We start from the raw sequence: 17,467 nt of genomic DNA, 5'->3' as shown, positions 1-17,467 counted from the left end.
TGCATTTCTCCGACAGTCGGTCGTAAATCTTGCGCGGTGCATTGTGAGCGGAGACGCAACTGTCATTCTGCATTTTGGACCCCCTTGACTCTCTTCGTCTGTCCTTCATGTTTTTTTCATCGTCAGCAGTTCGGCAGGCCCGACCGATCCAAAAACCATGCTTGGCGTCGTCATCTTTGGGCGACGGTTCAGTGGTGTTTTTTTTTTATTTTTTTTTATTTGGTCGTTCTGCATAAATATAAATTGTGACGAAAGAGCTAGGAGGGTACGTTGAAAAAAAATTCAACAATTGCATAAATTATAATGCAATTTTTGGTATTTAGATACAATTTTCACCATTGTTATTTTGATAATTTAAATCCGTTTGTTTTTAATTACTACTATGTAGGTGTAGAAGTTGAGTCAGTTTATATTGTATAATAATATTTTATTTCCTTTCAATTTTGCAATCATAACGTTGTATGCTTGGCATAACGAGGAAAGACAAGAAACGGATTATGTGGGTGAGAAGTATGACAAGGGTAGTGAATGGTGACCGTGAAAATGCACTCTCAAAATATCAAAACTTTCAAAGATGTCCACCTTTCGTTCATTCTTTTAACCACGTGGCTCACCCATTGTTATTTCAATATCTTCACTCTATCCAATATATTCACTAAGGTTTCCTTGAGATGCACTAAAGATGTAGCGCAGTTTCGAGAAGTCCCAATTTTCCAAGGCGCTCAAAAAGAATTTGCGCAATAGAATTCCACAAAAATGCGTCAAGGGGTATTTGTACAATGTTATCCGAGGATGCTAACGTTTTTTTTTTGTGAAATTCTATTGCGTAAGTTCTTTTTGAGCGCCTTTGAAAATTGGGACTTCTCGAAAATGTGCTACTATTCAGTGCAATTTTGTGCATCTTTAAGGGAACCATAGTGAATATAGTGGATAGAGTGAAGAGATTGAAATGACAATGGGCGGGTCACGTGGTTAAAAGAATGGACGAAAGGTGGACAAAAGAAGAATGGTACCCGAGACAATGCAAAATGGCAAAATGAAGGATGAAGAAGAAAAATGAAGGGAAGATGTGTAGACGAAATTAGGAAAATGTGTGGGGGTGAGATGGATAAGAGTTGCGCAAAACAGAGACGAGTGGAAGCGTGTTAGAGAGGCCTTCATCCAGCAGTGGATGGTTAATGGCTGTAGATGATGATGATGATGATACAAGAACAAGGGAGCTGAATTCGGTTGATCTATTCGATATTTCCTTTCATCAATTCAGGACTGCCATCAGGATATTCTTGATTGATCGATCCATTTATATTTCTATTTCTATTATATATTTTTTATCCAGTTATATTATATCACTTTATGTTTACCCAATTAAATTATATCACTTTATGTTTAATTATGCATTGTCCTATTTAGTCACATTTTAGTTTTTATTCTTTTCTTTTTCATTTGTTTGTCTATATGTACTAGATATATGTATGTATAATGTATTTAGTAAAAATCTATACCTGGGCTCAGATGTTATTATGTTGAATTTGTTTTTTATTTTTATGAATTTCTACATCTGAGGCCTGTCGATTTTTCAATAAATAAATAAATATAAATTTCCAATGCGTACTTGTATTGAGTATTGAGAGTTTGGATTTTGCCGATTGAATGAAAATATTGTAGTCAATTAAAACATTGCGGAATGTTAAAAATTTCATAATGATATCGAAAGGATTCCTAGCGGATACATACAAGTGAGATAAATGTAGAAAATGTGTTTTCCCTATAATGAGAGTCAAAACACGAAAGTTACACTTTATAAGTAAGTGCTCGCGGCTGTATAGGGAATCTAAACAACTTTTTGCGCGCGAATTTCACTGTTCTGCAATCTATGTACAATATATAGCAGGTTGCATCGAACGAGTTCGATTTCTTCGAACAAAAAGCAGTCTCGAACGATCGAGCGTTTCGAGAATGCCGTCAGTGACGACGACGACGACAACGACGACGACCAAACGACGTTTTTCGAACGTGAAATATGATCTTTGGGAGCAAGACGAGAAATGCTAATTGTTACCGGTAAAAAGCGCACCACCAGAACTCTCCGGCCGATGTTAGAGGACGTTCTGTGCGAATCTGAAAGTATATTAGACGGAGGTTTCGTGGGTAGGAGTACGACATCCGTGTCTCGAGGGGAGAGGTGATGTCAAATCGTATGACGAAAGTCATGATTGCGATCGGTCGTGGGTCGATTGCGAAATGTGACTTGTCGTACAAAGGACACGTGAACCACGGCTATCACGAACTCATAACAACGATCACTCAACATAGACTTCTAACCCTTTTTTTTCAGTCGTCGATTACTTCTGACACGTTCTTGTGACGACGTATGTACACGCATTTCTGATGAAAAAGTTTTGATAAAAAATACATTTCATCTGATATGAAAGTACATTTCAATTATAAGTTGATACCAGGTTAGACGGAGAGGTTAGATCTTCGTGAAAACGTCACTCGATTAGTAAATTGAGTTTGGAAAGTCACTTTGTTGTTTTGAACACATTCTTAAAGTTATCGTAATACGGTACTCACAGTGGTGTAGTGCTAAACAAAAAAGAACCAGGGCGGTGTTTAATTTTTATGACCCCCCCCCCTTTTTTCATCACTTAAAAAATACGTATCCTAATATTGGTAGTTCAAATATTTATAAAAAAAATCAAATGCTAATTAACAAATATTCTTGTTGAAATTATGATGTGTTTTTATATTTTCTAAAAACTTCATAATAATAAATAACATCATAACTAAAATATAGAAAATATATTGGAAAAGCAGAATTAAAAAAATAAGTTTAAGAAAGGCTTGTTTTTAAAAATATTATGGTTTTCAGAATTTACTACATTGTTGGGAAGATTATTTCACACTTTAACCACTTTGTTGAAAAGAAGAAATCTCTGATCAATTTATTCGATTTATCTTTTTGTAGTCTGAGAGTGTGACCTCTAAGATGAGTGTTTTCATTGAACGTAATGAGTTTGGACATGAGACAATTATGATGATTATTTATTATTTTAAAGACTTTGATTAAGTTGCTTCCTATTCTTCTCGTCTCAAGTGTTATTAATATTAGCCAAAATATTTTTTAATTTTACTCATAAAACAATTTTCATATCAATCAAAGTGCCAGATAGAATCATACCAATGAAAGGGCTGCGCCCTGCCCCGACCTTTCCCGACTGCACCACTGGGTACTCATTAACTTTGTTTGTAATATCTAGAGGTAGGATAGTCACAGTGCTATCCATTGTTCGGCAAACCTTTAACAATGCATTTACAACCTTTGAACAATACACGGCCCCCTCAGGCTCCCGTGACTAGACTAATATCTATTAAACATTAACGCATTATTGAATTCTAAAGCATTCGTAAAAACATCAGAGCTTTCAAAACTCAACTCAACTCAACCGGGGCACATTTATGAAAATGTATTTGAGCTTGTAGAGATATAATTTACTAGTTGTTCTGCAATAAAACGGAAAAGAAGCAAGAAGGGATATAACGTCTTCTTACATTTTCATATTTTTTTTTATGATTTTCTCTTCTTTTCTAACATTTCTTACTCCCATTTTTGCTGAACCAATTCAGCACATTATAAAATAGTCGATTGTATGTTTTATTAAAATTTTATGTTTTAAATTTTTGCCGTCCAGATGACCGTCGCCTTCTTTGACGCGCCCAATTGACCGTCTCGTCGCCCAGTTGTCACGCAGTATTTGTATGTATTTAAATCATGGCATTGTGCCACACAAGTCTTCATGGCTAACTGCGTACATAACCAGCAGTATGGCTGTTTAGCACCAAGTGATCAGTGAGTTCGATCCGCCATACTGCTGCTTAGATTTGGGGGTATTTGTGACTCCAAATCGATCGTTTCTTATCAGAGTTTGCCAATTTTATCTGATCATTGTTGAAACGGTTCCTCAAAATTTGCGAAAAATCATCTTTCCCGCTGTCACAAAACTTTTGTATTTATTGTGAGTATAATTTGTAAAAATGATGCACAAAATCTAAATCCATAGATGTCTCAATGGATTTATTCTGCAATTAATTAATTAATTAATTGTTATTTCGTGTTCTTCAGCTTCTGGAAATACAGTGATTTAGGTAATAATAAAATGCTGCATTTTTTGTAATTAATTGTCCGGGAAGGCGCATTGGGGTCTTCCTGTCAAGCCTTCCTGGTATATATCTACGTAAAAATAAAATAAACAATTACACTATGCTTCTAATAACTTCAAATGATTGAGAATATTTCCTCAAATATCACTATTGATAAGCCTCTTCGCTTTATAATCAGTATACAGCGATATTTATCAAGTTTTTAAATGTTTGTATAATGAACAAATAAAATAAAATATCCAAACATATTATGTATATATAATAATATTATTAATATTAAACATGTGCTCAATAAAGTGATAAACCTAGCCTCAAAAATCTTTTGTTTAAATATTGGAGAATATAGTGTCAAGCTACATAACTCATTTTCACTTCCTGAAGAGTTATAATACATCGGAACATAATCTGGATCAAGTATAGAATCATTAGAATCCTCAGCAATACGTATTTTATCACAACCAAGTCTTCTTTGGGCGCCGTCAAACATTTCGTCACTTTATTTATTGAGGTTGACACTATTTTGCCGCAAGTTATTCATAAAATTTTCTTTCCGTTAAAAAATGCATAGAGGCTATAAAGTCATCTATTGTTCAAAAATGAAATATTTTTGGATCAAAATATAGCTGATTAATTTACATATATGGCATATTCAGTTCAATTTTGACCAAAATGAGGGTTGACACTATCTTGCCCCGAGGCCTTCATATGTAGAAAATCGCAAGCAAATTCAGATTGGTAAACAACTGGTTACATCGTGGAAACAATTAACACAAAGGGAATAGATTCCGCTTAAAGCCTTGGAGAACATGGTAGTGTAATTTGGCACGCGAGCCACAGTTTGAGGTGCGTCTCGAACAATATAATTGGCGTATGTACGCATGCGCGTGCTATCAACGTGAGTGCTCTTCATTCAGCAATGCGGTGTGTGCGGCCCCGGTTGAGTCGCTATGCAAGGAATGCATTTTACCGCATCGGAATCGATCCGAACTCGGCTCTTTTATTTTTTAATGTTTTTTTCTGCTCCTCTACCTCAAGACGACATGCAGTTTTGCAACAGAACTGGCGCATTTTCGCCGTTCTCGGCCGCCGTCATAAATGCGCGCCGAGTCTGTGGCACAGTGCACCAAAGTGCATTTTTATTCAGCAATTACAATTAAATCGGCCGTATTAATTTATATCACTTGTCGCTGGACACTGATGGTTATTCGTGTAATAACAATCCTTCCATTCCGGTCCTACGTTTATTGTATTTTTATGACGCGTACATTTTTAAGTACCGACGAATTTTATAGGTTTCAGATTTTTAGACATATAAGGATTTATTATTTCTTTTAATAGCTTTCAAATTTGTTGAACCGTTAAATTAAATTTCACTTATTGAATGAGTTGTCGTGTTGAATATATATATATATTTTTTTACAATAAAATTCAACATTGTTTTATTATAAAAAATTTTGATTTAAAAAATTGTCGAACGATTTTTTTGAATTGGGTCAGAATTTTTAATGAAATAATTTGTGTTTATTATACATATTTTCAGTAATATATTTAAGTATGTACATATGTATGCAGTCAATATAGTATTTATCTAAGACTCGATAAGTAGGTAGGTATATGCATACATAAATACATACATATATTTATTGACTAATCAATGCATAAAATTTTTATTTTTTGTGTTAAAAATGATGACGATTTTCTGAAAATAACGCTTTCCTTATACAATCACCCATTGTAAGCGCGGTGCGCTTTGTGTGGGGACTTTCGAACGAAACGCCAACTTTGAATCCTCGTTAATCAGTCAAAAATTATCACAATCAACCCAAATAATCACAATCCATAATGGGTGATTATTGAGCGTTTATTTTTTTTGAAATAGTAAAAAAAAAACTATTTTCGGAAAGCAGATACATATGTATATGAAAAAAATGTTTTTTTTTTTAATTTTTGTCGAAATAAATTGATTTGAGGCACAGGACATTCTTTAAAATCAATATTTTTTTAATTAATATTTCCTTGATACGACGAAAATTTTCTATTTGGTCAAATTCGCGTTTTAGATCTAGCCTAGTGTATATTTTTTTAATCTATACCAGGAAGGCTTAATAGGTAACCCTAATGCGCCTTCCTGGCCAGGAACAGTGAATTGAATTAATAGGTATAATATGATAAATTGTCTTTATATGAGAATTAAATAAAATTCCACTATTCTTGTGGATTAATAACAAAAATTCGTTTATTTTATCGAGGTAAGCCAGTTATCAATAGAATTTTTGTTATTAATCCACAAAAATAGTTGAAATATGATTTTTCTAAGTGAAATTTTATTTTATTCTCATATAAAGACAATTTAATATATTATCTCTATTTATTCAATTCAGATTCGTGTAAATACGAGTTAATAATAGTACGAGCATTTAGCTCGCAATTTTACCGATTTAAAATTCAGCACACTTCCAATTAACCCTTTTAAACGAAAACAAAAAATAAAACAGTGAAATTCAGTCAATACATAACATTCACAGATATGTATGTACATTGATGGTCAAATTTGATAATTTGTAAATTTGCAGCATTTTATACAATTCAGCGAAATTCGAGTTTGCTGAAAACGAGAAAATGGGTAAGGTTTTTATTTGTTTGTTATTTTATTAGAACCGTTTCAATGAAAATCAGTAAACTCTGATAGGAAACAATCGACCTGCAGTCCCAAATCCAAGGTCTGGCCAGCAGAAACCAGAGGGATTTGAACCCGTGACCAATCTTTTCAAATCTAGTCTATTCTGCTGGTTTTGTCCTATGTATGTACATATGTACATATATGTGTATATGGACTATGTATAATGAGAGTACATTTAATTTTTTTAATTAGTCAGTATTAACTTCATAACCGTCGAGAAAAACTGTCAAAGCCAACTGAATGAATGTAAGCAATTACATTGACGATGCATTTTCACCCGAAAGGAATTCCACGACTCCATGGCAAATAGTCATTTTATCACTAGTGGCGACGGAACACGCACTATTACGCGACTGAAAATGCGATTTTGAATTATTGCGCAATCGTTCGTGCGGTAATTGGCCGCTGTGCGCAGATTCTAATGTCGATAATGAGACTTTGAAACGGAAAAAAGTGTATATTGTACACGATTTTTCCCCCCCGCCGTCTTGTCCAAGCCGAGGCGTGATGATGATGACGACGATGATGATGATGATGACGGTGTGACGGCGCACGCGCATCTCCGTGCCAAGTTGCAGTAATGAGTGGCCACCATTGGCAGCCATTGGAGTGCGTGTGCGTGTGCGTGGCCAGCCTGGTGTGTCCTTTGGTATTTTTACGTGATTAGTTTGCTTAATGGCGATGCCGTACCCGCAACAGATACATAAATATCGCACACTTCGCAATGACGACGTTCGCATTCGCAACCGCGCATTCATTGCTTGCCTCCTGCTTTTTTTTTTTTTGTTTCGATTTTATTTTATTTCTTCTCACAGTCGGTTGTTTGTCAGCCTGTATTGTTTCGTTCGAACCGAGGAAATCGTGTTTCGTTACGTCATCAAGTGCCGTATGGGTTTCGATGCCTGCTTTTTTTGATAACGCTTGTGGATGTTGTCAAGATTTAAGTCATCGGGTCATCTGCTGTTCTATGTGTCTAGCTTTACATTAGGAATTTCCGTGCCGAGTCCGATTTAAGGTCTGACCACACTATGCGACAACCGAACGATACGACACTTTTGAATGTGAGGAAACGTAAGAATGTAAGAAGAATGTTAGATGAATTGAAATATTCATATTTATTTATTTATTTACATATATACCAGGAAGGCCTTACAGGTAAATCCCAATTCGCCTTCCTGGCCAATTACAAATTACAATTACAAATAAAAATGCAGCATTTTTATTACAAGTCGTTGAATTGCGAGACACTGAAAAACTCGCAAATTAACGAGAAATCTATGAATTGTACATACATTTTATTGTACATCAATCAAACTTCAATTTCAAATAGTGGTGACATAGTAGGTAGGAACAGAGAAGTGTTATACAATAGAAGTGCCTTTTTGAACAAATACCCTGTGTCAAACGCGTTCACAGTACTATAATTAGTAATAATAGTTGTCTCTGTCACGCTCGTAAGCGTGTCCGCGCGCGAGAAAGAGTCAGAACATCGTGTCTACGCGCCAGCTTTTAATTAACAGACCTTTTTTCACGAACGGAGTGTGGCTACAGCCACACCGCAACTGTCGACACTTTTGATGCCTTAGGGCACTTCTATTGTATAACACTTCTCTGGGTAGGAAGGATTTTTAGCCATTTTTTTTTTCCGGGAACCGTTTCAACAATGAAATCAGAGAAAATTGGCAAACTCTGATAGGAAACGATCAACCTGGAGTCACAAATCCAGGTCTGACCAATAGCATACTCTGAAAAATTCATTTTTCATTCAGGGATTGAACCCGGCAACTTCTTGCCGCTAAGCAGAAGCTTAACGACCGAGCTATGCTGCTGGCTAGATATTAAATGGTTAGATATTAGAAATAGTCTTAAATTAAGCACTTTAAAATTTATATATAAGCTAGATAAGAATCTATTACCCAAAAATTTTAATAATCATATAGTTAGGAATAGAGATATATAATACATAGTTATAAACCCTGCGCTGCAAACGATTGCAAACCAAGCGGGCGCATGCTCATTTCATACTTTTGTCTCGGCTTTTGCCATTTTAAACTTGCCAGAAAGATCCAACTCAGTTTTCAGAATTGCCAATCATCAATTTACGTCGAAATATCATCTGTGCAACCCCATGAATATCTCATCTTTCGTACATGCTGAAATTCAAACAGTTAAAATGCAATCGAATTTTTGCATGCAGCCGGGTGGTTTGCAATCATTTTCAGCAAACCCAGTTATAGAACTAGAAATAGGAATAAATTAATTATAGGTAGAGTTAAGAAAGTTAAAACTGCAGGAGGTGTTTTCCACAGAGGTGTTCAAATATATAATGCCCTTCCTGAGAGCATTAGAGATGCTTTAAAGGTTACATTGGTGCTTTATTGAGGGGTGTTAATGGATACCTCTGCGGAAGATGACGTAATTATATGTATATGTAAGTTTGATAAAATGCTATGTTTGTTCATTTTGTTAACTATGTTATATTATAGTTGTTAGTTTAAGTTTGAAATTGTTAATTGTAAATAATTCATTAGCAATTTGCTATTTTATAATAAATAAATAAACTTCACAACAGTACGCGACCAAATATTGTTTGTATGAAATTGTATGAGACATAACGCACTGCGCGACAGTCGCATGACGTAGAATGACACCGTGCGTCAAAGTTGACTTTTCGACCAACTTTGATGCAAGGTGTCGTTTGCGACGTGAGAGGGGTTTGCCTTACGACAATAATTCTCCTTCTTCATATCGTGACTTTGAAATAGCATGTAGCCGTAATCTTTTGGTTTTTATCGATTGTTCTTCTTCCTTGCATATCAAAGATACTATAATAGCGTCCGTTTCGTCCATCTTGCTCCGAGGTACCGAACGAATGATTGACATAATTTACTGCGTAGTGTCGCATCGCTGTCGTTCAAGTGCCGTTTACCTAATATTGTCTCACACTGTTGTGAAGTGTCGGATCGTTCGTTTGACGCATAGTGCGGTCAGACCTTTAGAGTGACTTTGTCATTGCATTATGACGGTTAGAAAAAAAGTGTCTTTATTCTATTACTAGCTGAATACGGCATGTGTTGCAATACCAGAATATGCCATGAAATTGGTTGGAACTCAACAACGTCTCTTCAACGCCGTGTCGTCATAAACCAGCTGGTATCGTGGCTACCAACGAACACACTTCTTTGACTGCCCAATGGCGCAGCCAATGACCAGGTTATATGAAGACGTTAGGTTTTCGTAAAAACGTCACTCGATTAGTAAATTTAGTTGGAAAGCTACATTTTCGTTTTAAATATATTCTTAGAGTTATCGTAATATGATAATAGTTAGCTTTCGTAAAAAAAAATCAGATTTCAAAACTTAATTGTTATATTACAACTGGCGCACATTGTTGAAAGTGTATTTGCGCTTGTAGAGATGTAATATACTAGTTGAATTGTATTAAAATATGAATGACCTAAAACGCCAGTTGGGATATATCACAACTGAAAATACACTTCGACTTTAATATATGTACATACATATATGAATAATATAAAGGTTGTAGCTATTTTTTTATTTATAATAAAATATTCTAATGGGAAAGTACAAAATTTTCGTATTTAATTATAAATTGGCTATGCCTTCAAATATCAGATTGGGATACTATATTTTTACAATGAAAAATTCTTATTTGAAATGAAAATTTTACCGGTTTTCATTTTCAGTCCAACTGGAATAAGTGAAACTGTATTAATTATTAAATGGAAAATTTTCTTTGAAATATGGATATAAAAATTGCACATTTCAGTTCAAGTTGGAATATGTAAGAAAAATATAGTTCAATTTATATAATATATAAATAGTTGATTGAAATATTAATATGTATGTATTAACATACAGTGCCGGTTTTAGGAGGGGGCTGGGTCGGGTGACGCCCGAGGGTGCCAAATAAGTTAGGGCGCCACACGATGCGCCAAAGGTGCTCTAAAATTTAAAATTAGAGCGCCAAAAGCCATACAAAATTTTAGATTAGAGCGCTAATGGTGAATTCTTTTTCTAAGGGTGTTTAGAAAAAATTGCCTGAGGGCGCCATTTGGCGTAAGGCCGGTACTGTATACATATGAATTTCAAAGAATTTCAGATGGTATAATTCTGCCAATTAAATTTGGACTAAGTGTCCAACTGGTTTTACGGTTTAATTTTGTACATTCAGTTAAAAATCCTATTTAAACAATATATTTCTGGATGAATTCTGATATCTGAGGTTTTTTAATTGGATGTTTACGTTGGTATGTAGAATCTACATATAAGGCTAGAAAAAAATTCAACGTTTATTTTATAATACGTCCCGGCTGTTATTTTTTTGTTTGAGCGAATTCGGATCGAAAGTTTATGATCGAATTACGAACAATGGACGATCGAAATCCGTTAGTGAAGTCGTCACAAAAAATGCATTAAATATGTATTCGACGAACCGGTGCAACACGACGACAGTCGAAAAGACGCGTTTTTGTATGCACTTTTTGTTTTGTGTGTGAATGAAAAGGTTTCGACGACGATAAATGACATGACGAAATTTCAAACAGACTATACATACATATGTATATACAGCTTTAAAATTAATCTGCAATTAAACGCGTCAAAAAAGTGAATCGCGTTTGAAATGTGAACGGAATGGAATTTGGATCGAAAGCTTTCGAATTCGGTCGAAAGCCTCTAATCATAATTTTTGAAACGGTTTGATTTATCATCAAACTGTGTTTGAATAGTTTGAAATTTAATGTATGGCGGATTCTTCGAGCCAAGATGGCGGCCGATGATGACTTCGTCTTCGCGTTGTGTAAAATAGCAACGGCTGCTATTTTTTGGTCGGTTCGGCGACATGGTCCATCATCGGACTTCTTTGTTCCGAAGGCGATGCGGTGCATCATCAATGATGCGGCCGTCATTCAAACTCTGCCAACACAATAACGGGGCTTGGCGACTTCTCTTCATTTTTTCCAAGACCGTCGGCTCTCGAAACAAAACGGCGTAAATTCGCAAAAATACCGCAAACAATCAATTCGTCCGCAAATATGTACGAAAGTGAGAACACAACAAAAAATAAACAAGGACAGAAAAGTACGCCGCAACGATCGAACACGAAGTCGTGATGATTCACATTCGAATAGTTGGAGAGCGATTAAAGATATTATAGCCAGCGGTATGGCTTAATGGTAGCGTGTATGTTTAGCACCAAGTGATCAGTGGGTTCGATCCGCTATACTGCTGGTTAGATTTGGGGGTATTTGTGACTGTAAATCGATCGATTCTTATCAGAGTTTGCCAATTTTATCTAATCATTGTTGAAACGGTTCCTCAAAATTGGAAAAAAAAACCATCTTTCCTGTTGACACAAATCTTCTGTATTGATTGAGTGTATAATCTGTAAAAATTATGTAAAAATCTAAATCCATATATGTCTCAATGTATTAATTCTGTTATTAATTGTGATTTCGTGTTCTTCAGCTTCTGGAAATACAGTGATACATACATACGTCATCGATTAAAGATATTTTTCTTCGGGCAAAGTGGCATTTTTGATTTAAAAACCGCATTCATTCGCCCAAATGCACTTCGTCCTAATTTCATACGTGTCTTTGTATATTTTTCTTTACTACCGCAAATTTCGATTATTTGACCTAAATATAAATAATTATTTACTACAACGTAGAAACATCAGAATAGGATTGATACAAATCAAATGAAAATAAATATTTTGATATTTGCGATAAAGATTCCAAATTAAAAGAATATATTATAGTACATATACATATGTTTGTACATATATGTTACAGTGAAAGTATATCAGTGAAAATGTATCAAACAATGAATTTACAACGTTTAACTCTATAAATTTAGCCCTAACGGCCTAATCTTAAATGAATAGGGCCAACCCTCACTTAACCTAACCTATCCTAACCAACTAATACCAACCCTATCAATCTAATCTCAACTGAATAAAACCAACCCTGAAAATGTAACTGGTTATGATTTTACTGTAAAGTCAGTGAAAATATATTTTCACTTGAAATATAATTTCACTGTGACGTATACATATATTATCTAATATATAATTTTGAAAGAGACATTGTATGTAAGTATTTTTGGTTGGGAACATCGAAAACAAGTCTAAGTTTCTATGACGACGATTCAATAGTTGATTATTATCGATTCAAATAAATTTAACAAAAAAACAAATGAATATTTACTATTAGATTGGCCATGTAAAACAACTAGTATATAATATATATTACTATCTGAACCCGGCATGCGTTGCAATGCCACAATAACACGTGTAATTCCCGTTCCCGTTCTTGTTCCCGTTCCCGTTGTCATTCTCGTTCCACATACATTCAATTTTATATATAGGATATATTTGTTGACGTGGGCCATCCGCTGTGTGTTTGTGGTACAGCCCTGAATGGTCAGTACATTCAAGTGCGAGGTAGGCGCGGCGCAATTATTGTCACACTCGCGGCGTGTTGCGTTGAAGGCGGGAGGATAACTTTACTTTCGCATCAGTAAAATCGTAATTACGAATATTATTATTAAGAGGTTTTTTCCCGTTTTTTTTTCACAGTATTAATGTGCGCGCGCAGAATACGGGAGGAAAAGCATGTTCCTCTTGTTCCTGTTGTATCCTGCTCGCGCAAATTAAGTGAGTATGTACCGTTTACCATGCACCATTTTTTTTGATCTTTCGACTTCAGATTTTTCGATTTTCGATCTTTGCCTTCCGATATTTGCGTTTTCTGTAATTTAACATTCTGTCTCGTCACGTAGACCCGTATATATGGATTGTATATGGTTGATTGAATTTTGTATTGCATTTAAATAAATCGATGACATCACCTAATGTTGATGAACGAGTTTAATTTCATATTGCATATATTCAATCTAGAAGCGTCTATAGCCAACGGGCACCATTACTACGCGCGTAATAGTTAATAATAAAAATTTAAATTAAGAACCGAACCGATTGATTCCAGTTTGCCGAGGGTATTTTTTGCACGGTAGCCGGATTTCAATTCTGTAGAACCTCGACCAAGTATTCTTGTTATTGGAATTTATCGCCTGCTAGGACTGGGTAGGGGAAACATTCCGAATTGTTTGAAAGATGTTCGGAGACGATATTCGATGGTCTGGCAACTGCGTCCTTTGCAAAAACGTGAATTTATGCGTGTATATATTTATGTATGGGGTTTGATTTATAGATATTGTAAGTATAGCCATAAACGGCGGTGTTGGGCTTAATGACGATATCAATTACGCGCGCGAGATTAATTAGATGGGTGGGTGGGTGGGTGTTGCTGGGCAGCGCGTCACGGTGCAGCGTGCACTTGACTGCACTCGGAGAACATCCCATTTGGTGTCGTTTAAGTTCCACAATCAAATTACTGTCATTTTTTTCCCGTTCGTACGTGATTTATTAACTGTATCAAGACCACGCATCCCAAACAAATTAACGCAACCAACACCTTCGCTGCCGATCTTCTTGTATGTATATTTTTGGTTTCGTATGATTTATTTTGCACTATTTGATGATAAGCATGTATGTATGTATTAGTTCGTCCCGGAATTAATGTCGTTTTTCATAGTAAAATTCAAACTTATTTTTTTAATTATTTATAATTCGTCAAGATATATATCATATGGAATCTATGGTCGACTTGGGTATCACTTTTGATCCTCAATTCACCTTTCACAACCACATCAAGACAGTCGCTGACGTTTCCTTTCATCGACTTGGATTTGTCTTGTGACATGCTCGGTTATTCTCCAACCCCTTGTCGTCTCGCTTGCTTTTCAACTCGCTTGTTAGAAGTAAGCTAGAGTATAATGCGATTGTGTGGAATCCGCATGAAGCAAACTACTCTATTATGATCGAAAAAGTGCAAAAAGAATTTCTTCGTTTTCTATATAAGAAAGAGTAAGGGTACTGCCCATATTTATATCCTACTCCTTTCTTTTTGGACATGCTTGGGTATAATTCCCTTGAACTTCGGAGAAACTTCTCGTTATTTCGTTTCGTTCTCCAGCTACTGCGTGGTAATACGTCATTCCCGTTGTTGCTGGAACAGTTGGGACTTTATGTCCCTAATAACTATGTACGTGGTAGATATCTTCATTTGATGGTTGTACCTCCTGCTCGTACAGTTCATTTTTGAATGGCTCCTATACCAAGAGCTATTCGACTTCTCAATGAAATCGTTGCTGCCGTCCCAGAATGCGATATTTTCTACCTAGGTGAGCGTAGATTATCGGATATTATTTTAATATATTTGTCTGGTAAGCTGCGCTCATCATTATTTTCTTAATTTTAATGTGAGGTATGAGTGGAATCTTAATATACTCTCTTCCATTTGGGCCTCGCTGTGATTTTATTTTTTATTTATATTTTGTTTTACTTTTTCTTTTTCTTTCTCCTTATGTACATTTTTATGTACTATTTTTCTTTTGTTCAATGTTTAAATTTAGTCGCAGTTAAATGGTTGATTTCGTTAATAGATTAAATAGGTTAAATGTATCATTTTCGGTTTTAAGATAATTTAAAATGTGTATCGAATATTAAGCATTTTGAATCGTATTTAACATTTTATAGAAATTTTCTGTTATGTATATTTAAAAAATAGCATATTATCCAATGTGTGGTCGTTTTGTTATATGTAAATGCATAAATATATTCACAAAAAAAGTGATTTGATTTTTAAATGCTTTTTATTATTACAAAATTATGTTCACAATACATATTATATCTATTTTAATAGCTACTGATCTACTGATCATTTTCTATTTTACAATTTTAATTTAATTTTATCAGTAATCATAGTATTATATTATTATAATGTTAATGTACAGCATAATAGGAAAAAGTGCTCAAAAACCTATAGTGAAGAATTTCAAGCAAACAAACTTAGCGTCTGAAAATATTAACAGAAATTAGTCAGTTTTTTTTTAATATCATACTTTCAAATAATATGTACAATTTGGCAAGAATTTGAATCGGTTGTAAATTCGTCCGAAAGAATGCGACCTTTACGAAAATATTTTCCGTCGTTTCCGGTCGAGCGTTTCCATTAAACGAAACACAATTAAAATTTTGTAATGAAAAAAAGAGTCGTATTGAATTTCGCATTTGTGTGTAACGTAATTACGCATAATTATAATATACCGACACCCGTCTTGATAGACTGCAGCATTAAGTATCGTCATTACAATTTTTTCAGCCCGTTCGAAATAATTCACACACACACAATGTATTATACGAAAAAAAAATATATTCAAGTTGCGAAAAACACGTGAAGGATCTACGAATTAATTAATTTCAGTTCGGTATCAAATTTAGCGCCATTATTTGCGGGTAGGTGAACGTGTTAATTGCAGAATGGACGCGGAACGGTAGCCGGCTCGTCTCTAATAAACAAATCAAAACATCGCAATTATACCGAACACGTTTAACAAGCTCGTTAATTTTAATTGCAAATTTTCTTATCCAATTATTTTTCAGGGCGGACTACGAGAGTCAGCCGACACGAGTGTACTCGGCCGAGACGACACAAACCACTTCAATAACGTGTCTATACGTGCGACAATTTTCATCTACTTCATATATTGTATATGTGCATACATACACGTGGTGTATGTAATCTAAATATCCTACAAAACCCACTCAATGATGCTGTGTTGTATTTTTTTTTGTTATAAGTTATGCAGTGTGTGCTTGATTATGAGTGATGTTACTTTATAGTGTTGGTTTGTATGTTGTATGTATGTATGTTTGAAGTATTTTAGGATGGGTGTTGAAATATGTGAACAATGTAGGATGAATTTTTAGTGGTGTTAATTTTTTAAAGGTGTCGTGTCTAATAATGTTAAAATCTGATGGGATTTGGGTTTGTGTAGTTGAGTTATGTAGGTACAACATATGTATGTTAGTATGGTTATAAAATCACCGAAATATTTAGACTTTATATGGCTGAGAATTTTAATAAAACTTTTAATCATACTAAAACACTTGTGAAGAGTCTTGGTGATTACAATAAAATGTCAATACCCTTCAGGTATAAACACAGATTACCTAAACACAATCTGCTTTAGATCGTCGACTTTAGAGAGTCTTTAATTCATATTATGTATTTAGATGTATTATGAGCATTTATAAGAATTGTAAATAGGTTTTTGAGCTCTTTTTTCTATTATGCTGTACATTAACATTAGTATAATATAATACTATGATTACTAACAAAATTAAATTAAAATTGTAGAATAGAAAATGATCAATAGATCAGTAGCTATTAAAATAGATATAAAATGTATTGTGAACATAATTTTGTAATAATAAAAAGCATTTATAAATCAAATGAAATAAAACTTTTGAAGATTTTTATTTTTGATATTAGCATGTATATAAGGGCTGTCAAATTATTTAAATGATCAAATATCGAATATCAAATAGCTTTGGAATATTTAGGAAAAGTTTTGGAATGTTCAAAATTATATGACTTTTATCGAATTAATGTGCTGCAGGTTGAAATAAAATTCATTGGATGGATTTGAAACCATTAGGTAGTACATACATATATCTTGTAATGGAAAAAAGTT

The 17,467-nt window shown here is 34.4% G+C and overlaps 1 long non-coding RNA gene across 1 annotated transcript in view; it reads left to right on the top strand.

The window, feature by feature from the left end:
* Window positions 1–17,228, top strand: part of LOC143911141 (uncharacterized) — a 51,625-nt gene extending 34,397 nt beyond the window's left edge. Inside the window, exons 3-4 of the long non-coding RNA XR_013260551.1 lie at window positions 13,446–13,523; window positions 16,374–17,228. This is a non-coding gene — a long non-coding RNA (uncharacterized LOC143911141). The remainder of the gene's footprint in view (window positions 1–13,445; window positions 13,524–16,373) is intronic.
* Window positions 17,229–17,467: the final 239 nt, after the last annotated feature.

Source organism: Arctopsyche grandis, chromosome 4 (genome assembly GCF_051622035.1).
Source record: "Arctopsyche grandis isolate Sample6627 chromosome 4, ASM5162203v2, whole genome shotgun sequence".
Lineage (NCBI taxonomy): Eukaryota > Metazoa > Arthropoda > Insecta > Trichoptera > Hydropsychidae > Arctopsyche > Arctopsyche grandis.
Note: the sequence above shows the minus strand (reverse complement) of the source record. Positions and strands in the feature narration are given on the sequence as shown.